The sequence below is a fragment of the Crocodylus porosus genome, unplaced genomic scaffold (assembly GCF_001723895.1).
Source record: "Crocodylus porosus isolate Cpor-Errol unplaced genomic scaffold, CroPor_comp1, whole genome shotgun sequence".
Taxonomy (NCBI): domain Eukaryota; kingdom Metazoa; phylum Chordata; order Crocodylia; family Crocodylidae; genus Crocodylus; species Crocodylus porosus.
In genome coordinates, this window is record NW_017728915.1 from 21,985,066 (window position 1) to 22,001,975 (window position 16,910).

The window sequence follows — 16,910 nt, forward strand, 5'->3', positions numbered from 1 at the left end:
AAGACAAACAAACAATCCTCATCCCTCCCCTCCCCCTCCAAAAATAAACAGTGAAATAAAACAGCCTAACCCACCTTCGTGTATTCTAATGGGATATCACTGCTGGAACAATGTTTGTATGCATGTACCATCAGCAATCTAGATAGGATAAAAATTCCAGTGTGTATACTCCAGGACCCTTGGGTCAAAGGATCTGCTATATAGCTCTACTTATTACCCTTTGCCCACATACCTGGAGGATGGGAAGTGTTATTCAAGTACAGAGATACATGTCTACTTGAGAGAAAGAGAGTAGAAATTGTATCTTATTAAAATACTAGTGACAGATATTGGCATACACTTGGACTATGGGGCATCCTTTTATTTTACAGGTGTAGAGATGATTGAAACAGAATAGCAAAAATTGGTCTAAAAACAGGACTGCTGAGATTAAACAGGTTGAGATGTGTCTGGCAGCCCCAAATACAGCAGAGAAGTATAGCCCTAGAGTACAGCAAATTTTATTGTTGAACAGGTTTATTGTTTTATCAGGTTTTGGTTTAAGAAGGGTTTCATTATATATAACATTGAGATAAATTTTTGCATAGCAGATTTATTCAACAGGTTTATTCTTTTAACAACTCTCCCTGTATTTCACCATTTGGTATGTGGGGTCTTATACATCAAACAAGTTTATTACTTTATCAAGTATGAATTTTTAAAAGTTTTTACTAATAGTACAAGATATGTTGAGAGTTATAGGTAGTGCATTGTTCTTGTAGGTGTTCTAGCCTACTACTAAGTACTGGAAGGTGGAGGATATAATTGAGTGGCATAGTACTGTCCTATGTAGTAACTACATAGCAGTGTTTCTGGAAATGGTGATAATTACAGTGTAGTTCATATTATCTTCCAGTATATATCTCAGTTCACTGGCCTGGTGTTTTTAAAGCCCTTAAATGTCCAAATACACCCATGTTGACTATATTGCTACTATAATTTTTAAAAAAGCAAAGATAAAACAATACTGGCAATAAGAACAAAAGAGTTCTATGTTACTCCCATTCATGTACTTCTGGTAAACTTTATGTTGTTCCGGACAGGAGGAATCAGACTTACAAAGATAGCATGGAGAACATACTCTTCAACCTGTGTAAGGGGAACAATTATGTTTTACATCTTCACATGTTCTGCTTCCAAGAACGATGACACAGTACTGAGTAATAATGGCTGGCCAATCCAACAGCCATGTCTACATGGTTCACCTTCTAAAAAAATAACCTGAAAATGTTTAACTAGAGTAGAATATCACTGAATTTCCCAAATGATAGGAAAGGTAGGTTATATATTGGAGCATGAAGATGTAGAACAGATTGTAAATTTGCTGATGCATGATTTTTCATCAGAAAGTGCTGATTTATCAAAACCAAAACTGTTCACAAGAAAGGGGCTATTTCACCAAGTTATTTTGACACTGAAATTTCAGGAAAAAAATAAGGTTTTTATTGCTTTATTTTTTTAAATAAATAGGTCTGGTTTTCTATTTGATATAGCTTTTTGTTTAGAAATTCAAGTAAATTATGGGAGTATTTAAAATAGTTGAAAGTAAAGTAAAGCAATTTTAAAAAGTAGAAATTAAATAGGTCAGTTGATCTGAATTGATATTGTTCAGAGGTTTGTTACATTAATATTTTTCCTTTTCAAACCATGATGAAGATTTGAAATCTCAAAAATAGTCACCTCAGATTTTTACAGGGTGGGGAAAACATTTTCCTCTCAGCTTTATTTAGAGCACAAAAATATCAGAGGGTATGAATTACAAGGCATACCTTGTTCCCATATTGTGATTCATTTACTTTCAACTATTTAAATTTCATTTTGATTCCTTTATCATGATATTTTACTTATGTAAGCAGCCCACTCTTTGGGTAAAATCCAATTGAAAGGATGTTTTGTGTAAAGAACATAAATGGGATTTGCCTACTTGAGCCCTCTATTAGTAGTTACTGTAGCGTATGTTGTAATAGTGAAGACTCCATGATACAAACCTCGCTTTTTACACTCTGCTACTAAATCTTTACTGAGCAGTGGGAGATTGCCATTTTTTCTATTAAAATTACTGGGTTTGCACATTAGCAAAGTGAGAATGATCAAGGTTCTAGTGCACAAAAAAACTTTCAGAGTGGTAACACCATTATTTTTGGACTTAGAGTTTAAGGATAGGTGTAATGAAATGTGTATATAAGCTCTAATTATGAAAACTGTTCAGCTATTCTGTTTCAGAAGTCCTTATTTTTTAAAGAAGTGCACCAATGTACTTGATAGATTAAGAAAACTTTCTGATTGTTCTTTTCCCCCCTGTTCTTTGGATTCATTATATTTACGTATATATTAGCAAAAGCACCTAAGCAAATGATTTCTAAGGTTAATCTTTGTATTTGGGCAGAGCCTGTGGTGCCTCCCAACATACTTACTATGTTGGCAGCAAACAACTGATTGCATAGCCCTGCTGACTTTAAAGGAAGAGCAGCTAATACATTTTAAAAGTGATGCTGATACTTTGGGTGAAATCCAATGTCAACGGGAATTTTTGTGAAGATTTCACCCAATGGCAAATCTCCCATTGAATTCTGTGGGGCCAGGATTTCATCATTTCCTTTTATCTTCTCCTGTCTTCTTCTCTACTTTCCTCAAACATGAATTTGCTTTGGCCCTCCCTCAGCCCATGCCCAACTAGGTGTATTTTGTCTTTTAACAAATGCTCTATTTTTTGCCTGTCTGCGTCCCAGTTGCCTATCTGTAACATGGAATTAATGCCGTTGTCTTTATTGAAGTTGTTTGTGATTACAGTTGCTTAAGTAAGGGCTACATCAGGCCCAATAGGTTTACTTTTTTATATGGGCTTTACTTGTCGATATGCTTTAATTCTTTAAGCTTTAGAAAGGAAACCTGTTGACGCGATGCACCCACTAGATGATCACCGACTCGTGAACGTTGCCTCTGTGATTCAAGAAAAATCATACTGAATGACAGTTTTGTCTGTGCTGGGCTCTTTCTGGACCTCACATATACCTTTTAATAGGCAGATCTGGGTGAGACTGATCAGTGCTCTAGTTTCTAAGGCTACCAGAAATCCCATTCTGTTGAATTCCAATATGGCATTGACATCTGATGCCAGTTGCTTGCACCGTTGATCCTTATTAATCCTGTTTCCCCCCTCTTTCTGCATCATAATTTATATAGATGACCTGTTCGAAACTACATACAAAGTACTCATAGACCAAGCATGATTTTTCTCTTGTATTTTATGTGTAATGGTGGCAAGATTCAACATTATAGTGGCACTGTCACCAGCTTGGTACCGTCTCTTCAGTGTTGCTATATAACCTTCCTCTCCTCTACACTTCTAAATTGCTCTATGGAGATGATCCATTAAGAATCACAATAAAGCTTGAACGTTTGAATAACCTTTGAAATTATTGACAAATCAGCCCCAATGGGCTGCCTAGGAGCCTAATGTAGAACAAAAGATCGATGATAATGCTGCGGAGACAGGATCCAGACTGCAGCAGCGAGGGGATATGTCATATGATTTTTGCATGCTGCCACTGGAGGGATAAAGATGAAGTGCCATATTGGTGTGTAATGTCTATGCTACTATATAGGATGATCTGACCAGGTGTTGTACTTAACAGCTAGGGCTGGGTTTGTGCTGCAGCTCTGATGAACTCAAGCTGGCAGTTGAAGTAGCAGTCCCTGGGGGGGCTGCCTTGGTTTCCAGGTTTACTTGAAAATGCCAAGCACTGTGTGAACCTGGCAAAATTAACCAACATTGTAAGAAAAGCTAATCTATCTAGTCAGGTGTTTACACAGCCTTTGTTATCACTGAATCTGGCCACCTGCAACCATTAATGGATTTGATTCTCCTAGCACCCCAAAATAATGTCCATCTTATAGAACTGAGGCATGACAGAGATTGAGTTACTTGCCCAAGAGCACAAAAAGAATTTGTGGCAGAGCTAGGAATAAATCAGAGGTTACCAGAGTCCAAGAGCCACTATCCATTAAATCATCCTTCTTCCCTTCCCCTAACAGACTCCAGGACATTTCCCTTTTCTTCAAGCGCTTCCACCAATGTGGGAAGGGCTGGAACATCTTGCCTACACATTTTCCTTCTGGTGTATGCAGGGAGTGGTTGGCAAACCTAGTTTTTCTTCACTCTATTACACATTACTAATCTCTGTATGCCTTCTGTAAGTTTTGTCTTGTGTTCGCGTTTCCTTATGAAAGCCTTACTGGCCCCTAATCAATTTATAATTTACATAATTAATGAACCTTATTTACTAATGCATTTTACTTCATCCTGCATAAAAAGGGCTAGATTATTCATAATGCTTAGATATTCATTGCTACTGATTCCTATAGGCCTATTATTTTCTTTGCCTACCTGAGTGTATTCTACCTACACCTACTTAGTGCAATAGTGACCTCCAATGGTTGGTTAGATTAATGATATCTCAAGAGAAATCTCCCTGGCATTAATTCTTATTTAAAGGTAGAAGTGTGGATCTGTATCAGGTATTGCCCCCTTCATGCTGAGCACATCTTTAGAAAGGTCAGCTCTTGGAAAGATCTGAAAGTCTGTTCCTTTTCCCTTGTGCTGTATAAAGGCACCTGACCTTTTGGTGATCCTAATTTCTCTTTCTTTCTTTTTTCCCCCTTCCTGCCTGTTATTTATTGAAGTGGAATGAATCTTATTTTTTTTAATAGTTTCTAAAATAAGTGACCAAAGACAGTGGTGACACACGTTAAGATTCAGGTTACCTTGATATTTCACAAGGTACTGTATCTTTGTAGAGTAATTGCACTGTGCTGAATATGAGCTATGCGCAGGGCCATATTTTGTGTTGTGTGAGGAGATGTTAACTAATTCTCCTCACTTACTATCAGTACCTGGCTGTGGACCTATTACCAGTGTTTTGGATTGGCTTGGTAAGTATATTTGGGTTTAAATGTTTGCCTAAAATAGAAAACTAAGTTTTTAGCCCTCAGGTTTGTGAAGTAAATCTCCCAAAGGCAGCCCAAGTGCAGAATAAAACTGCATAGCTTATTGTTTAAAGCTCTGTTGTAGACACAACGCCTGAAACAACAGGTATGAATCTACCCCAATAGCCTAATCACTCTGAATATAATTGATTTGATCCTCTCCTGCTCTTGATCTCTGCTCAGGCCTTAACGCCATGGGTAGCCCAAATTCTGACAGTTTTTTACTATTTCTGGGAAGTCCCCTAACTAGCCATATTGATGTATGGACCTTAATGAACCACACATGGGTAGACTCTAGGCTTGGTGTGGTAGTTACAAGTCTTGCTCCACATGTTAAGTGGGTATGTGGCAACAGAGGCAAATCTTGGGCCAGTGTGTTTGTGTCAGCAGAGCGCTCCCCTCAGGTCACTTTCCAGCCCATTTGTTGCCTCTTTAACAGTCCCAAAGATCCAGGTCTGCCCTAGGAATCGATCCCTGAATCTAGAGGACAACTTAAATGTCAAGTTTGTTAAATTTATTTTGCAGGCAGGGACTTGTGGAGTGACATGATCCTGTTCCAATCCCAGGAGGCATGAGAAGAAGAAACCCATGGGATATGCTGAGACCCAGAGAGAGTAGGTGTAAGATAAATGCATGGCTCATTTGATCTCCTCTTGGCCTTAACTGCCTATCTGATTGAGTAGCAATGCCTCAAGGACTCCAGAATATCCAGAGAGCAAACAGACCTGAGGACTTAAAGCAAGGGCCTAAAGTTACTGGAAAGAAATGAATAAGAGCTCAGGTTCCCTCCAAGTTATGTGATTAATTTAACACATGTAATGGTGAGAGCATTGCTTGCTTAATCTATTTTTATCATTTAATTTTAATAAGTGGTGTAACTATTAGCGAAGAGAAACCTACACAGAAAAACTAGAGCAAGGCTGAATGATGGGGTCACATGGAGTGGACAAAACCTGGAGGGGAGGGGAGGGGAGGGAGGGAAGGAGAAGGGCTGAGAGGTGGAGAAGCAGGTGGGAGCCAGGACCAAACTGGAAGGGAAAACAGGCCAACGGATCAGGAGGTAAGTGAAAGGTAGGGAGGAGCAGGGGGACCACAAGGAGAAGAAGGACCTAGAGGGAATGGACAATGCTCACAAAGAATTGTAGGGGTGAAACCCACAAAGGCAGTAGATGAAAGAACGAGCAGAGCCTATCTCAACCCAGTTCTGCTTATCTGCTTACTGATTTGTGCTGCTCTTGCTTTCAGGCTGAAGGACACTTCTCTTCAGACTATGTCTTTCCTGAAACTGGTAGTGTAACTAGGGGTGGGCAAGAGGGGCACCCATCCCAGATGCCAGGTTAGGAGGGGTGCCAGATTTGTCCTCCAACCCTGTGGAGTCCACACCTCCGCAGTGTTACTGGTCCAGGAACTTAAAATCAGCTCCTGGTGGGGGTAGGCAGAGCATCTCAGCCTCCACTGTTTAGAAGTCCCTTGTGTCCATAAGCCTGTTGCCCCCTTGCCACTGCTCTTGAACTTATGCCACCCTGCCCCCCGCACAGGACCTGTGCTCTCCACCTCCAGCTTCAGACCCTATTCCCCCACCCCCATTTTTCTCTTCTGTCCCATATCCTCTCCCCAGGGGTGCCCCGAGCACTCATTCAGTGTTACGTGACTGCTGCAAGCCATATTGGTCCTGAAGTTTTGGTCTGCCCTAGTTTTCAGGCTGTATTTTTTTGATTTGAAATTTGATGCTGCTTGGCAGACTCAGCCTGCAAAATAAAGTAGGAAACTAGGGATGTTATTTGGTGGGTCCAACTCCCCTGGCAGATGGCATATGCTGGTTTTGGTGCAAACCATCTCATTTCAGGGCTTTGCCTTTCATCTGAACGTAGAAAAGGAATGAATGTGAACCTAAACTACGGTTTAAGCTAGCATCCTTTCCTGGACAGTTTGGTCCTTTCAGGGCTTCCTGTATTTCGAGCTCCAGAGTCACTTTTCTTCTTGCAAGAATCTGCATCCATTTTTTCAGGTCCTTGTGAAACCTACTTGGTTTGTCTGAGCAGGCAGGGTTCCAGCATCTGTTGTGATTTGTTTTTGAAACAGGCAAGCTGTAGTTTTCTAGCAAGAATTTTTGCTTGGGAAAGACATAATTTGGCAAGATATTTTTTATTCAGGGTGGAAAATAATATTAGTTCCATTCCAGTCAGGCGGATTTGTATTCTTCACCTTACACAGCAATGTGTCTCCTCCTCCAACAGCATAACAAGCAACTGAAATTCAGAAGCAGACTGTGTGGCCCATCCATGCACTGTGTAGAATCAGCATCTAAACAGTGCGGTCTCTACCAGCCTCGTCTCTTATTTCAGCAGTGAAATTATCCCACCACTGTTTCTTTCAGCACCAAAGCCACACAGGGTTGGATCCAGAAGGTACAGTGGTGCCCTGATCCATCCAGGAGCTGCAGAGATTGGTTGCATGGAGTGATGAGTCCCAGCACCCTCCCCATCCTGTTGGCTCAAGGGCTCCAGCCAGGGGAAGCAGCTGTGTGGAAAGCTGGGCAGGGCTGGGGGCAGGAGCATCAGTGGGTGATCTCCCCTCCTTCAGTGCCAGGGGGCCAGCAGCGCACAGTTGATCAGTAAGACAAAAAGCGACCAATTCGTATGTGTTTTGGGAGCATAGAGTGATGGAAATCAACAGAAGGACTGGGGATATGATCCTGTCCCACTGAAATCAATCAAGTTGAATCATTGACTTCAATGGAGACAAGACACTATGTTGATCATTCTTGGACCACAGCAACACAATCATGGTTTGCCAAGCTGGGGATATAAGTAAAGGAATATGTAAAAGTGATGGATATGTTTTCAGATCTAGCCACAGAAAGATTAACCAATGAATGCAGAATGGGCATGCCATTTCAAAGAGGGGAGGGTACTAAATGTGTTGAACCTTTTTAATGTTAATGGGAAATTTGCTATCAAAGGGAGTTGGAGAATTATTTGCATTTAGTTTGACCAGATGAGTCAGAATGAGACTGAGAGAAGCAGCTTGTGCATAAAATTATATCTGCAGAACTTGCTCTTGACCCTGAGGAGCATCATTTTGTCCATGTCATTGTAGAATGACATGGCACAAAAGAGCAGTATGTTGCATGAGATTCATGCGGCATTTGGTGATGAGGAGTTGGAGAATCATACAAAATATAGTTCAAAAGTGCATGCTATGCAGGCAAAGCTGTTCAAAAACAGTTAATTAGGTTTCTTGGTCAGGAAATAATGGCCTAATTTATTAAAGCCGTCTACAATTCAAAGTTTGAGAGTGCAATTGCAGATGAAACAGCAGACCAGGAGGATGGGAAGGAAATGAAACACCCTTTGCTGTAAGTATTTGCACAAAAGCATTATGAGAGAACTTCAGTTTACAGAACTGAATGTTATGGCTGGAAGAAGCAGAACAGAAAATTCTGATTGAGCTATTACAAGGCATATGAGTGGATCTTGGTTGACTTGGGCTTTGGTGGAGCTCATGCAGTGAAGGGAGTGGATGCGTAAGTCCCCATTTCAAGTAAAGGCACACAACTAACATTTAAAAAATGGCTTTTTGGCAAAATAAACCAATTGTTATAAGGGATGGAATGAGCCCAGGGGCAGAATAGTTAAAGTATCTTGCTGTTCTTCCAGAGTCTTGAGTTCAAGCCTTGTTTTAGGCTTGGCCAGAGGCTGCTTCCATTTGAGCCAGCTGTGAAAGGGGGTACAAAGCCATTAAGGCATTAGATTCAATGGCAGCCAGATACAGTGCTAGTCACATCACTGCATTTTGCACTAGTATGCCTTAATCTTCCTAACCCAAGGGCCATGACAGCTAGAGCAGCCCTTTTATGCTGCGGCCTCAATTCCAATTCAGCCCAGAACCAAAGAATTATCAGATGTGCAGTTCCAGGGATGCTGGTGAGAGCTGGATGGATAACAATGAATGCTAGTAAAGAGGCAGGGAAATTAAACAGATTTGTTTTCTTTAGTCACAATGAGATCAGGCTATGCCATGGTCCATTCCCCTGGTAGCTCCTGGAACAGTGTCCGGGCTATGCTGCAAAGCCTAGGAAGGTACAGAGTTTGCAGAGGAAACTGGAGAAAGCCCTGGTTCAAATCTAACTCCTTCCTAGACAAACCTGCGATTCTCCCCCTGTTGTTGTGACAGTGTTATTTATATCAGAAATGCTGGCTAAGGGAAAGAGACATGGACCTCAGTGCCAGATGCTCATAAAGCAGGGCTCACAGGTCTAGCTCATTACTCAGGCTAGACTCCCATCAAAGTTGGTGGGGGGTTTGCCTGAGTGAGGACTGGTGAGTGCAAGATTTCACTTTACATGATTAGCATTGCTTATAATCAGGGACAGTTGGGATGTATCTCACTGTGTTTATGTTTTTGGTTCTTATAATGAAAATGAGATCCCTCGTGTAGCTCTCTGCCATTTTGCACGTCAGACTGAAAGAATATATGCTCGTCATGGGTATTAGTGTCTCAGCTTAATGACAGAAACCTCGGACAAATAAATCCATGTGCCATGGAGGATTTTCCTAATGAAACTGAAGTACAGTACTGTTTACATAATGTCCTTTAGACTATATTCAAACCAGGGATTGTTGGACATCATTGCAATCCACAGCCATCCACTAATGTGGACAGAAATTAAAATGTAATAAAAAGTGGCAGGTTCCTTTAACTTTCCCTAAAGTATCTGCATGGTTGCTCTGAGCACCCCCTCTGAACTTTTCCCCTCCTGGTCTGTTTTTTTTATTGACATTCCAGCCCTTGAAACAAGGTCTTCACTCCTTTTCTCATTTCAAGATCTTGTTTTGGGAAAGCTCTAACACCTGTCCACTGATCGCCTGCCAGTCCGCATCTGTGCCCAGCTGACAAGGCTGTCTGCTTTGACTAATGATGTGATTGATGGACAAAATAAGGAAGAACACACAAAAAAACATTTCTGTCTGGTCTGGTGTGTCAGCAAGCCTTCATCAAGTGGCTGCTGAAGGTATATTTTGCTGCATGCCTCATTACACAGTAATGGCATTCCCAGGCAAAGCTGTTTCTTTTCATGACACAAGACAGCAGGCAGCTTTATGGACTCTGGGCCTATCAAGCCTGGAGGAGAGAAGCACTAAAGAGTGGTCATTTCCAAAAGTGCCTCAAGTTGCTTTTTTGTTGTCATGAATTTAATATGAATCAACACAATATGAAATGAGCATGAGGAATTTTAGTGACTAGTCATTTTTTAAGACTGCTGTCTAAACAGCCATCAAGAAAAAAAACATTTTCTTCTACCAAACCTGTTGCAAAAAGAAGTCATCTGTCAATTTTATTACATTAAAAAAGTACACAGAGGCATATAGTCCAAACAAATGTCTGCTTCACTGCTAAACATGTGGAAAATGCCACATATCTAAAGCAAAAAAAAGGCAGCTAACTGGCAGGCTGAATGCAATATTTAACAACTAAGATTCAAATAGCCCTTTATGTAGAGTTGTATGAAGAACAGTTCATGTACAGTATGTATGTTATATTAGGAGGCTGCCTACCTCAGGTTATAGGATAATTATGTGATAGCCATTAGACACTATGACATGAGGTTATAGAAGCATTTGTGAACCCCAAAACACACCTTTTGCTTACAGCTGGCAGTAAGGTATAAATATGAATAGCCAACTTGCAATGAACAAAGGGTTGAAGGAGTTTACCTTTCCTTTTGTACTAAATCCCAATTCTGCTTTCTTACCCATTGTAGGTTTTTGAAGAGGTACTATGCATTTTCCCTTTCTTTCTCAAGCGTGCAGCTTGTTTTCATACAGCTCTCTCATTCCTATGAAGCTTTTTACATTTCTTTCTTATTATGTTCAATAGTTTTCCATTTTAAAATACTTTTTTGCAGGGAAGGTGCATTTCTTATAGGAAAAGCAATGAAACAAGTTTAATTCCTTCACCCAAAATTGTTGGAATTTCTCTCCCCCACCCCCCTCCCTGACATGATGGTCTTTCACCAGGGGTTATTGTGAATAATTTGTGATTTTAATGAGTTGTGATTAGAGAAGAAACCCCTCTGCATGTAATAAATACTACACAATAAATTAGAAAATGTATATGAGTTCTTTATACCCACTTAAAGAGAGAGAAAAACATCAATGTAAATTCTTGTTATGACAAATGTAAGAGATAATCTTTTAAAGTGCATTTAATTTACTGTAATAGTAAGAGCCACTTTATCGATGCCTAAGAGTACAGGAAAAAAATGAATACAGGATAATTCAAAGCAAATAAATAGCATGATTAAATTCAGCATGGCACTTACTTACAGACACAATCATGCTATCCTTACCTATGAGTTAAAAGAATAATAATAATGGAAATAACCATTTTTGATTTAAGAATAAAAGAATCCTATGTAGACATGAATAACTAATGGGAGTTGTTAAAGGCTGCTAACCTGCCTTTTTGAGCCTTGATACTGAATAAGGTAATTCCAGACTCAAAGGAAGAAGAAATTCAGTTGATTGAAAAGTTTAAACAAAGTAATTATTCTATCAGCTGCAATAAGGGAACTAAGTACCACAAAAATATCAAACACCTGCATATTTCCAAGAAGTTCTCTTGAAAACCAGAAGCAGCTGGGTGGAGGAGAGGCCATTTTATCAGTAACCAATAGGTTTCTGTGCTCCACTGACCTTGAAGTCAATACCAGTGCCAAGGGCTCACTGTCTGCTGTTTCTTCTTGCATTATTGGTTTGAGAACCATAAAAATGTCAGAGATTTACTATAAATCACAATTCAGTTGGGTTTTGTTGTCTTGGGTCATTTTTTTACTTTAGCAGAGGCTGGCCATATTCATTTGCAATTTCTAGGCAAAATGTTCTGCGGTTAGCAGATTGTGCTTCATTATCTATCCATAGAGTTTAAATATTTTCCTTTAAAATAAGGGTCGTCACATTTTCATGCATCTGCAGATTGCTGCTAATTCCTGGTGGATAGAAATTGAAGCCATGAGCACGCTGTGTCTCTACCACATCAGGACAGAGCATAAAAACAGAGAGATGGGGGTATTTTCTCACTGCTCCTTTTTAATTGCTTGCCATCGGTCATTTGGATGAGAGAGAGAGAGAGATTTGATCGTTAGCTTTTTCCAACCAAAGTTGTTCACTGTATTAGATTTGTTGGGTTTCAATGGTTTACTGTATTTCCATGCATTGGCACTATTAAAAAGATTTCCATTTAGGTCATTTTCATTTAAAGTCTGATCCTCTTCTCCATCTATTCAGAAAACTCAAATAGACACAAATGTGGATCAGAACAGGCACTAGAAAAAAATCCTTTGAACTCAGTTTCCTGGCAAGTTAGTTTGTCTCTTATGTCGTGACTCCAGGAGCCACTGGAAAGCAAGGGAACTTAACTGCAAAAAATATTCTTTTATCAGCTCCTTGCTTGGAGCCATGGTGAACAGGTTTCCAGTTTTGCAGATGCTAGCATTGAAACACAAAGGGCGATCTAACCTTAGGTTATTTTCTTTAATCTTAGAGAAACCAGCCACGCGTTAACATGCCTATCTATATTGTAGCATACAATTTTTTTTCCTAATCAGGTTTGTGTATCTTTCTTGATTGATTTTTCTTTTCCTAAACCCTTAATAATTTTTCATGATGGCTCCTACAACTTGCCCCGGCTCTTTCTTCCAACCTCTGCACAGATTTTTGTACACAATATGATAGTTAATGCCTGTGATTGCTGAGGAAGTGTTTGCTTGTTTTCTCTCTCTTGCTGGCAGAAATCTAGCTTCTGAAGATCAAAGATTGTTTGCTTAACATTTTTGATAGAAATGTTGCAAGTTTTTGATAGGTGTGTATTTTTGTAATGATGCTTTTCAGGCGATTTTTTTTCTTTCTCTGTAGCTTTTAGATAAGGAGTTTACTGAAGTCAATAGACTGTCAGATATTTGGGGCTGATCCCTGGTCTACGAGATCATGTTATTCTAGGATGAAAATACCCTCTATTCATTTTGCAGGCAAATCTCTCCTTGCTTTCGTAGGGAAACATACAGAACTGTAGAGCTGTGCCATAAGGGTCATATTCTGATGCAGTTCATGCCAGAGCCAGGTTCTCCTGGGTGCAGCATCTTCATGTGCACCCAGGACCTCAGCAGTTTGAGATGGGGCAGAGCAGCTCAGGGCTTGCGGGGTCAGCCCCAGGCTCTGGGTGGCAGCATCAGGCAGCGGAGGGGATGGCTGAGACACAAGGGTGCTACAGTGCGGAGCTAGGCAGCAGACAGTTTAATTTGCTGCGCCATAATACTGGCACACTTACATATGATGATGTTTTATTACAGAGCTAGTCAATGAGCTCCATAGTAGAGCGCACATGTAGATACCCCCACGGGGCGTCACTGAAATGGAGATCTCATCAGCACATTTAAGGACACTGCTTCACTGAACCGGGCAAAGTGGAATGAAAGTTAAAGAAATAGTTTGTTCTTCTTGTCATAATTGTGTCCTTGATCAAATCTTGGTCAAACAAAAAAACTTGAGTTCTTTGTTTCACATGAACAATATAGAGAGCAAGAAGACTGAGAGGACCAAAGCTTTGGGTGGTACAGGATAGGAATGGGCTAAAGACTCCTTCCTAGTCAGGGTACAAATGTTTATATCCTTACTATCCCCTGAGAAACAGCTCTATAATGATATGGTAGTAAGTGCTTAGCATCCCGTCTCAGTTGTGTAGATGACAGTAAGATATCTCAAGGGATGTGTTCTATATAATTCAAGCCTTTTCCATGCTTTTCTTTCTGTTATCTGTAGATGTGATCATGTAATTGACAGCTCAGAAATCTAGGTGTAAGTGTTCTGGTGAAATGAGACCCCAACTTTGCTAAGGAATAACAAAATGACAGTGTTTAATCTGGAGTGCAAAGCAGTTTAGAGAACCAGCAAATATTGGTTTGAAAAAAATAGTTTTAAAATACCTATCACAAGATTAAAAACACTAAAATAGTTATATACCAAAGAGGTACTATGATAATGCTCCTAGTAAAAAAATAAATAAAATTATGCAACTCTTATTATTGGCAAGACTTTCTCCTCTTATGCAGGAAGAAAAAAGTATTAGCTCATGAACCTTCCATGGCTATTTATTTTTATACAGTACTCCAATGACTAAATCTGCACAAATAACTGATATTTAGGTTCACCAGCAATTCTGAAATATTCATAAAGTTTCAGCTCAAATGAAATACTGATTAGACTTTAGGCAGACACAAGGTTCTTTGGGTAGAGGTGATGTCTTTTATTAAACCAAATAAATAGTTGGAAAAATTGTTCCTTGCACGCTTTTGGGCACAAACACTCTTCTTCAGGTTTTCAGTTTTTAAAATTTTAGTTTTAAATTGTAAGAGCCTTTGATTTCAAGAGGTTTTTAACTTTTAAAAATAAGATTGGAGAAAATGGCCAAAACAACATTATTCTTGAATTAGTTTTCTTTTCTTTTTTTCAATGCAAATAGTTCTAACAAGATTCAGATGAGTTGATGAAACGTTTTGATGCTACTCAATCTGTCTTTTTGTCACAAAAAAACCTTACGGATGAATCATTTGGGCCAGCTCTAGTGATGCAACTCTTCTTACAAGGATCAATGGAGGTTGAGACCAGGACTTTTTAGTTCAAAAATACTAAGAGAAGTGCATTTTATCAGCCAGTAAACTGATATATAAACCTCTTTAGGTCAATCAACCACTAGAAAGGAACAAACTTGCTCTGTGTGATTTATGCACCATCACAGAGGAGTGGCGTTCAGGTAATTAACCAAACACATAAATCTGTGCATAGAGTTTGGAAAGCCACCAGAAATGACCATGTAGGGTTTCCTTCTCCTTCCCAGTCACTGTGGGGAAGTCCTCAGCCATCATATAATGTGCTCATACTCCTGCTCCACTCCACAGTCTTAGATGCGGGGGCTGTGTTGAGATGTTAGTGAGCTTTGGTTCATAACTAAGCGTGAACTCAGAGAATTGTAACTAGCTCTGTTGTGACCACACCTCATCATTTCAAATGCTTCCAGCAGGCGGTGAGTGCAGCCGAGTATCTAGCTAATCTGTCATCATCTGAAATTTAGGTGTATATATTTAAAAAATATGAGCTATACACATAACATATATTAAATGCTATATGCATATGAAATACATTTGGATTATGCACTGTATAATGTAGGCACAGTATCTCATAAAAATAAAAGTAAACAGGTTATATGGGATAAATACTGTACTGCTTATGGCAAGATGAATATTAACCTCAATCTATACACAGAATCTGAAAAATCAGTTTTAAAACAAGGAAGGAAACTTAATAGCAAATTAGGAGAAACTGTATGTCTTCAAAAGTTCTTATGTCAAGGAAGCAAAATACCATTCCCATACCTAGATTTAATATGTACTTCACACAAAAATATATCATGTAATATTTTCATGGCAGGCATAGAATTTTATGATTTTTATGACGATCATGGAATTGGGCTTCATATTTTATAGACAGTATTAATAACAAAGAAAATGCACCAGAAAAAAAAAATCTTTAGGAAACAGTAGTGATGGTGAAGTTAAAAAGAAACTCAAATTTTAGTATAGTTAACTCTTTCTGGTAGATTTTTCCTTTCTGTTTGGATTTGTTACTAGCATATTCATAAGCTGGACTTACTGGCTATTGATGTGTAAAGTACAGCATGCCTAATTTCCAATCATGATGGCAAGAATGGAGAATTAGTTGATTTCCTGAGATGTTTAAATAATTTAACTATAATTCTGTCTCTACTTAGGTTTACATTATGTTGAACAGGGTTGGATGTTCTGTTCAGTTTACCATCAAAGCCTCCTGGCTCAGGTCTCATTAAGGCCAGAGTAAATGTATTATGTGTACATCACTGTCCAGGCTTTGAATTAATTATCAGTAAAAATATCAACATGACTTTATCTCACAGACACATAGGTAGTGTGATGAGCATGTACAGAGCATGTATAGATGAAACGGGAGCCCTAAATTGAAGCGGTGGGTTTTTAAAATACCGCTTCAATTTAGGGTCGATTAAACCCCCATGTCATGCACACAACTTGCTGACTTACCTACCTCTCTGGCAGCAGGGAGAGGAGGGCGAGCTGCCACTGGGCAGAGTGGTCCCTGGGCTGCGGGGGGGCTGGTGCTTCCCTCTGCAAAAGCGGCGCCCTCCCCCCCGCCCCCCTCCCGGAGACACCTGCTTGGACAGTCCCGGGGGGGGCACTGCAGCCACAGAGAGAAGCACTGGGCCTCTGTGCAGTTAGTTTGCTGCATCCCAAGTCATTTAAGGTGCATTACGCTGCCAAATTTCCTACAGTGGCTGGAATTAATGCACAATACTCCACCAAGGCATGCAAACACTGACATTATTAAAGCGGTGCAAAAGTACCCCTTTAAAGTGTTGAGCACACACGCCCTTTGTTTCGTCTACACATGGCCATTATTACTAATATTGCCTAGAGCCTGCACCCTGCCTGTTGTATTTCCCCCAGAAGTAGGTGTTTCTTGGGATAAGGGGATAAAGTAGGTGAGTTTAATGCTGCATGCTCAGGTCTGCGTTTTTCTTGTAAAAGTCTTCCTTGCATGTGGATTCTGAGGATATCTTGAGATAGAAAGAGCAGCCATCTCACAGCCTTGCCCACCCACCCATGTTCCACTTCATCATCATCAAGAGCTGCTGGGCTGGCTTTGTGCCAGCAAATTGCACTTATATCAAGAGGAAGCAACAGAGTTGTCTTTGTTATTTTTTAGCTTTTTTTTTTTTGCTGAGTGTTCAGTGAGCTGCAATCTATGGCTACCCCTATCCTCCTGTGACTAATAAAAGGC

General features: G+C 39.8%; 1 long non-coding RNA gene across 2 annotated transcripts in view; it reads left to right on the forward strand.

The window, feature by feature from the left end:
* The first annotated feature begins 4,827 nt into the window (after positions 1-4,827).
* LOC109310576 overlaps positions 4,828-16,910 on the forward strand; it is a 36,376-nt gene continuing 24,293 nt past the window's right edge. The window contains exon 1 of one of the 2 annotated variants that reach the window (XR_002101257.1): positions 4,828-5,639. This is a non-coding gene — a long non-coding RNA (uncharacterized LOC109310576). The remainder of the gene's footprint in view (positions 5,640-16,910) is intronic. The other variant, XR_002101258.1, reaches the window with a different exon arrangement.